Below are 8,217 nucleotides of genomic sequence, written 5' to 3'. Positions count from 1 at the left end.
AATTCCAATAAAAACTAGAGTTACCGAGCCAGAAATTATGGCCACACTTATGGATTACGCTAGGCCAGGAGTGACCGATGTGACGAACAACATAGTTAGACCCCAAATAAATGCTAATCAATTTGAGATTAAGCCAGCATTACTTAATATGTTACAAAATAACGTAACATTTTACGGGTTACCTAACGAAAATCCTAACACCCATTTGACAAATTTCTCAGAAATTTGCGACACTTTTAAAATACCGAATGTGACTGCGGAAGCAATCAATCTTCACCTTTTTCCTTTTACTTTGAAGGATCGAGCCAAAGAATGGTTAACTTCTATGCCAGCCGCATCATTTGAGACTTGGGAGCAATTAGCCCAAGCATTTTTATCAAAATTTTTTCCTTTAGCAAAAACCGCAAGGCTCATAAAAGAGTTAACATCTTTTTCTCAAAATGATAATGAAACTCTTTATGAGGCTTGGGAACGTTTTAAAGAACTTCAACGTTTATGCCCACACCGCTAATTGCCCGCTGAACTTTTAATGCAAACATTTTACAATGGTTTAAATCCCACAACTAGAGGTTCATTAGATGCTATGTCTGTAGGGTTATTCATGAAGAAAACGTCGGCCCAAGCAAGAGAACTTTTGGAGGAGATGGCAATCAGAAGCATCATGTGGCCCACGGAACGTGGACACATACCAATGGCGAAACCATTATCCTCAACTACGTCATCAGTTAAAGGTATAGTGAATCTCGATCCAGTTACGATGTTGCAAGCCCAATTTTCTACCTTATCGCACAAAATTGATAAGTTTATGGCACCATGCGATCCTATTGGTAATCCAATCCAAACGGATGTGGATTATGAAGGTATGAGCGAAATTGAACAGGTAAATTTTGTCCAAGGGCAAAATCAAACTAATAACCCTTATTCCAATACATATAATCCTAGATGGAGAAATCATCCTAACTTTAACTGGAGAGATAATAATAATGCTAATGCTAATCAAAATCGTACCACCAATTATCAAAATCAATCAAGAGATACGATTAGTACTTTATCTTCTAAAATCGTCAAATTTATTGATGCTATGAGCGGAAAAATAAGTAATCACGACGATGGTTTTAAACGGATCGAGAATAAATTCGATCAGCTTATTAAAAACCAATCATCTAGCATCCATAATTTGGAGGTTCAAATTGGTCAACTCGCTAAATCAATTCCATCCCGCAAAGAGGGAAGTCTTCCCAGCCATACGGAAGAAAATCCGAAAGAGCATGTTAAGGCTATCACTCTTAGTTCAGGGAAAAATTACTTAGGTCTGGAAATGCCCGGAAATTCAACTTTACCAGGAACTAATTTACCAAAATCCAAAGAAGACATGTTAAATCAAAAAGATACACCAATTGACTCAAGTACAAAAACTTTTGTACCCAAACCACCTTTTCCACACAAAGTCCGAAATAAGGACTATGACAAACAACTTTTAACATTTTTAGACAAACTTAAAAATTTGCATATTAATTTGACGTTTATGGATGCGATTACGCAAATTCCCAATTATGGTAAATTCCTAAAAGATTTAATTTCAAAGAAAATCAGTTGGGAAGGAATTTCATCCATTTCACTAACCGAAGATTGCAGTTCAATTATGTCAAGTAATTTGCCCACTAAACTCAAAGATCCCGGATGTTTTACCATTCCGTGTAAATTGGGAGATATTGAATTCCCAAGTTGTCTTTGTGATTTAGGAGCAAGCATAAACTTGATGCCTTTATCTATTTTTAATAAGTTAGGCTTAGAAGAAGATATCAAACGTACCAACATGGTTTTGCAATTAGCAGATCAAACCACTAAAAGACCATATGGTATAATTGAGGATGTTTTAGTTAAAGTTGACAAATTTATTTTTCCTACCGATTTCGTTATATTAGATTTTGGATATGCCGTTAATTGTCCGCTAATTTTTGGTAGACCGATCATGAACACGGGACGTGCTCTAGTTGATGTGTCGGAAGGGAAAGTAGTTTTACGAATAGGAGACGATAAGATCGAGTTTGATATGAATCAAGCAATGAAGTATCCTATGGAGGATTTCGCTTGTATGAAACTTGATTTAGTTGAAGAATGTGTAAATGACATTGTTCAAAAAGAAGAAATAATAGAACCTATAATGAGTGAGGAATTAGAAGATAAGGACCCAGAGCCTTTAATTCGACAAGATGGACCAGTTCCGCCTTCGATTATAGTTCCACCTAAATTAGAACTTAAGGAATTACCGAACCATTTGAGGTACGCTTTCTTAGGCGAAGGCGATTCTCTACCTATAATTATCTCTAACAAACTAACACAGGTTCAAGAAGAAAAATTAAAGGATGTTGTTAGAAATAGAATAAGAAGTATGGGATGGAAAATTTCAGACTTAAAAGGAATTAATCCTAGTATTGTAATGCACAGAATTCACTTAGAAGAAGATAAGCCACCTAAAGCGGATAGGCAAAGACGCTTAAATCCGAATATGAAAGAGGTAGTAAAAAACGAGATTACCAAACTTCTAGACAATGGAATCATTTATCCTATTTTTGATAGTGAATGGGTTAGTTCAATCCATTGTGTACCCAAAAAGGGAGGTATCACTGTCGTAAGGAATGACGAAGGTGAATTAATACCTACACGAACCACAACTGGTTAGAGGGTTTGTATAGATTATAGGAACCTTAATAAAGCAACTAGGAAAGATCATTTTCCTCTTCCTTTCATTGATCAAATGATCGAAAGGATAGCTGGTCATGCTTTTTTATTGTTTTCTAGATGGTTACTCCAGATTCTTTCAAATATATATTTACCCGGATGACCAAGACAAAACAACCTTCACATGTCCTTATGGAACATTTGCATATAGGAGAATGCCCTTTGGTCTATGTAACGCACCAGCAACATTTCAACGTTGTATGACTGCGATTTTTAATGATTTCATTGAAGATATCATGGAAGTTTTTATGGACGATTTTTCCGTTTATGGAGACTCTTTTGATTCGTGCCTACAAAACTTGGATAAAGTTTTGTCTAGGTGTGAAGAAACAAATTTAGCATTAAACTGGGAAAAATGTCATTTCATGGTTGACGAAGGAATTGTTTTAGGTCACAAAATATCTGAAAAATGATTAGAAGTGGATAGAGCAAAAACTTCAGTAATAGAAAATTACCCCCTCCAACTACTGTTAAGAGAGTAAGGTCGTTTTTAGGACATGCCGGTTTTTACAGAAGATTTATTAAAGACAAAAAGGGAGTAGAAAACCTTGTTGCCGATCATCTATCAAGACTCGAAGATGAAAACGGTCCTATAGGTGAAACTATCGGTATACGAGATGATTTCCTTGATGAATATCTCTATCAAATAAAAAGTGTCATGTCGCCATGGTATGCGGATATTGCAAATTATCTTGCAGCCAACATTGTTCCGGAAGGATTAACTTTCCAACAAAAGAAGAAATTCTTCTTTGACATTAAACAGTATTTTTGGGAAGATCCTTTCTTGTTCAAAACTTATGGTGACGGGATAATTAGGAGATGCGTTAGTGAAAACGAATATGAGTCTATAATGTCAGAATGCCACTCTAGCTCTTATGGGGGACATAATGGCGTTAGTAAGACAGTAGCCAGGATATTTGAATGTGTATTCTTTTGGCCTACATTGTTTAAAGACGTCCGTTCATTTATTACTCGTTGTGACAAATGCCAAAGAACGGGAAATTCAGGTAAAAAAGATGAGATGCCCCTCACAAACATATTAGAAGTTGACGTATTCGATATGTGGGGAATTGATTTCATGGGACCTTTTCCTCCTTCTAATGGTAAAACTTACATATTAGTCGCCGTAGATTATGTTTCAAAGTGGGTTGAAGCAATTGCAACCCCAACAAATGATTCTAAAATTGTTGTTAATTTTCTTGAGGATATATTTTGTAGATTTGGTTGTCCTAGAGCCATTGTTAGTGATGGCGGTACCCATTTTATAAACCAAAGTTTTGATATACTTATGAAAAAATATGGAGTACGCCACCGGGTGTCAACGCCATACCATCCTCAATCGAATGGTCAGGCAGAGATATCAAATAGAGAACTCAAATGGATTCTAGAGAAAACAGTTTCATCTTCAAGAAAAGATTGGTTTTATAAACTAAACAATGCGTTATGGGCATACCGTACTGCATTTAAGACTCCAATAGGAATGACTCCATACCGCTTAGTGTATGGGAAGGCGTGTCATTTGCCAGTCGAATTAGAACACAAAGCCTATTGGGCTATTAGGGAACTTAACTTTAATTTGCAACAAGCAGGTAAGAAACGTTTGCTCAACTTAAATGAGTTAGACGAATTACGTCATCTATCTCACGAAAATGCGAAAATATATAAAGAAAAAGTGAAAAAATGGCACGACACCAAGATTAAAGTCAAAAGCTTTAAAATATGGGACAAGGTGCTGTTATTTAATTCACGTCTCCGTTTATTTCCAGGTAAACTTAAGTCCAGATGGACAGGACCATATCTAGTCTTTAATGTATTCGATTATGACTCTTTAGAACTTGAAGGACCCGACGGAGTTCGTTTTAAAGTTAACGGTAATAGATGTAAAATCTATTACGAAAATGTTTCAAACGAAAAAATTGCGTTTGTAACGCATTTTTCTGACAATTAAATTTATTTAGATTTAATGTACTTTATTTTTATTTTTATTTATTTTAGTTTCATTTTGTTAGTTTTAGTGATTTTTAATGATTTTTAATTTAGTTTAAATTTTTACACATGCCAATTTTATGATTTTTAATTATTAATAGACTTTATATTTAGGTTTAGATACATAAAAATATGTTTAAGTCATGATTTTATTTTATTTTTAGGTTTTTAGTACGTTTTTGGAGAAAATTGGTGATTCTCAGTTGAGAATTCACATTTTCAGAATTGACCAAAGAGGTAGGAAATTTTCTGAACTTACCGAGAATTTATATTCTCGGCCGAGAATCAGAAACATAGGTTTCGACACCTGATTTCCGCAAGGAAATCAGCGTGCCGCGACTGAGAATTTGAAATTCCCGGTCGCGACACGGCAAATTCCTGCACCATCAGACCTGTATCTTCTTCTACCTGCAGGCATAACTTTTCAGAAACGAAAAATTAAGTTTCTTCAATCTTCAGAGGTATGATTTTATGCTTTTTCGCATCCAAACAACACCTCTTTTCATCCTAGAATCCTATAAATAAGTCCTAGAGGATCAAAGTTCTGTTACATTCTTTTCATCTCTGTCAGAACAAATTTCTGATTTTCTCAAACCTCCATTAATAAACTAAGTTCCAGACAACTTTGTTTCTTTGATTCCTCCCAAACACTATGAATACTAAACACAAAACCTCTAAGAAAATTGTTGTTTCAGGCACTAAACGTCCCGACTTATCTAAACGATATGGTGCGCCCTTTCTTATCTTCAATCACGATGAAGGAAGGCGCTACTGGAGGCTTCGTTACAAGTTCTTCGTCGGAATGTTGTATTTGGATGACTTCTTGAATGCACAACTCGGAATAAGCGATGACATGAGTCGCTATTTGGAACGCCTAGGGTGGAAAAAATTCGCCAACATGCGATTTCCAATAATTGGCGATTGGATCCTCGAGTTTTTTTGTACTGTTCATTTTGTTAACAAACGATGGGTGCGTCTTAGTTTTCGTCGAGATGGCGAAATATTTACTTTCGGATATCCCGAGTTACATGCCTGGTTTGGTTTTCCCCCGAGGGATACAATCAAACGTCATCCTGGCAAAGACATGACATCCACTGATATTTGGAGAATGCTCACTGGATTCTGGCGATTCAATCCTAAACTCGCTTACAATCAGTATTTTCACTCCAATTCAATGCTGTATTTACACAAGTTCTTGTGTCACAGTCTGTTCGGGCAAACCTTCAGCATTATAGTCCGCGACACTGACTTGTATGTCCTTGGCGATATATTCCAAGGAAATACCGTTGATACTTCAAAAATTCTGATGGAGGGTCTTGTTGCCGCTTCTCGATCTAAGGTTAAAAAGATTGGATTCGGGAATATAATTTGTGGAATAATTCTCGGTACCAAGGGTACTATCAATATTCCTTGGAGCGAGGATGAATGTTTTCCGACTCTCGATTATGAGTTTCTAGAGTATGAAGGTCTTGTAAAACGTATATTTCGAGCAGGCCCGCATTTTCTACCTGCACCAGAACGTCAAGCCTTCGTGCAGTTGAAAATTGACCGTTTTAGGGCTAGGAAAATCCCGATTGATAGGGATGAGTATATAGAATAGTTTAGATTCTTAAATTTTATTGTGTACATATTTCCTTATTTTTGTGTTATTCAATTTTTTATTTTTATGATTTGTACATATGTGTTCATTTAATAAATAAAATTTTCTATTTATCTTATATCATTTATTGATTTTCTAATAGTTAGATATATTTGTTCCATTTTCTCATGGATACATCTATACTAGTCCATTAAATGTTGACGAATTCTAATTATTCTTGGTTAATTGATGATAAACAAAAATGCTTAGAATAACCTAGTATGGTTTCTTAATCAACACATAATCTAAATTCATAAACTTAATCTATTATGCTCAACACATTAAGATTTAATTCAATTAATTAGTACATGAACTAGTATTTAATATGTACTTAATATGATTCATTTAACTTGTATGCATAAATGTGCATTAATGATTCATTAATTCTTCATTTGCCATTAATTTCTCTTTATTTTTACAATTAATAAGGATAAACCTTTGGTTTTCCTTGCATTTAATGTTTTCATTTAAGTTTTTTTTAGTGCAGGTACAGTTTATATTAAGTCCAGGACACAATTAATCAATTAAATTGCACAAACCAAGTCAAAAGGCACCTAAACAGCCATATATGACCGATTCTCGGCCGAGAATTTATAATTCTCGGTAAGTCCAGCAAAAACAGGCCGAATTCAGAGCAAAAAAATTCTCTGAATTTCGCGTGCCGCGACCGCGAATCAGCATTCTCGGTCGCGACACGCGACCTGTAGGCAGAGTTCTTTCGGATTTTTGACATCTTTTTGGCCTATTCCTATTCCTATTCAACCTCTACATCTCCCTATTTCACCCTATATAAACCTACTCATACACAAACCTCACATCACCTCACTTTTTATCCAATCCCTTACTCTCAACTCTTCCCCATAAATCACTTTTCCTCTTCCCAATTTATTCTTTACCCTTTCTACATCACTTACCAATTCAATCACCTACCCATTACAACTCCCAACTCATCTTCAAGCTTTGCTTTTCTATCTTTTCTTCTTCTTCTTCTTTGCACAACCCTACAAACACCATTACCATGCCTAGACAAAAGCGTGTTGGTCACAAGCCGACCGTTACGGAAGCTAATCGCCTTCGTATTCGTTGCGGAGCCTATTTTGACATCGAGACGGAGGAGGAAGCCGCTCGGTTCATTCATTTTTCCCATAGCAATTCATGGATATGCACTTCCTTGACTTCGATTCGGTAAGAGCATTGGATTTCTCTACTCGAATTGATGCTTTTATTGAAGTTTTGGGTTGGCAAGAATTTGTTTCTATGCGTTTTCCCCGTATTCAAGAATATGTGGTAGAGTTTTTGGTCACTTTGACCATGAATAAGAAGAAGACATCAATTTCTTTTAGGAATAATGGTGTGACTTACACCATTGATTATGAGGCTATGGGAAACATGTTTGGTTTCCCTACTACTGATTTTTATGATAAGCCTAAGGATTTTGATAACGATTCAATTTGGCAAACTCTTTCGGATCAAGATTATTTTAACTCCAAAAACACCTCGAGCAAGTTGATTAAGGACAATTGTGTTTTCTTCTTTCATAAGTATTTGAGTTTTTCCTTGTTTGGTCGTGTTGAGAGTTCGAAGATTCAAGTTCGGGATTTGTTTGTTTTGGATTGTTTGTTTAAAGGTTTGAGGGTTGATAGCATTGGTATGTTGTTTGATAATTTGTTCCGTGCTTCGCGGGCTTCCACAATTCAAGTCCCTCTCGGTAATTTTATCACGGCTATTGTTTTGGGGGCATGGGGTGAATTGGCCGATTATGACATGTCCACCTACCATGGGTATGTTCTGATTTTGGACGTTTCGGCACTTGAACGGGCTCACTTATTGCTTACTTCGGTTCCTCCTGT

At 35.9% G+C, this 8,217-nt stretch overlaps 1 non-coding gene across 1 annotated transcript; it reads right to left on the bottom strand.

Annotated features, from left to right (window-relative positions):
• Positions 1–406: 406 nt before the first annotated feature.
• Positions 407–513, bottom strand: LOC136221030 (small nucleolar RNA R71). The gene has a single exon (XR_010684822.1). It is a non-coding gene; the product is annotated as a small nucleolar RNA R71 (small nucleolar RNA).
• Positions 514–8,217: the final 7,704 nt, after the last annotated feature.

Source organism: Euphorbia lathyris, chromosome 2, assembly GCF_963576675.1.
Source record: "Euphorbia lathyris chromosome 2, ddEupLath1.1, whole genome shotgun sequence".
Taxonomy (NCBI): Eukaryota; Viridiplantae; Streptophyta; class Magnoliopsida; order Malpighiales; family Euphorbiaceae; genus Euphorbia; species Euphorbia lathyris.
The sequence above is the reverse complement of the archived record's forward strand: the minus strand, read 5'-3'. Positions and strand labels throughout refer to the sequence as shown.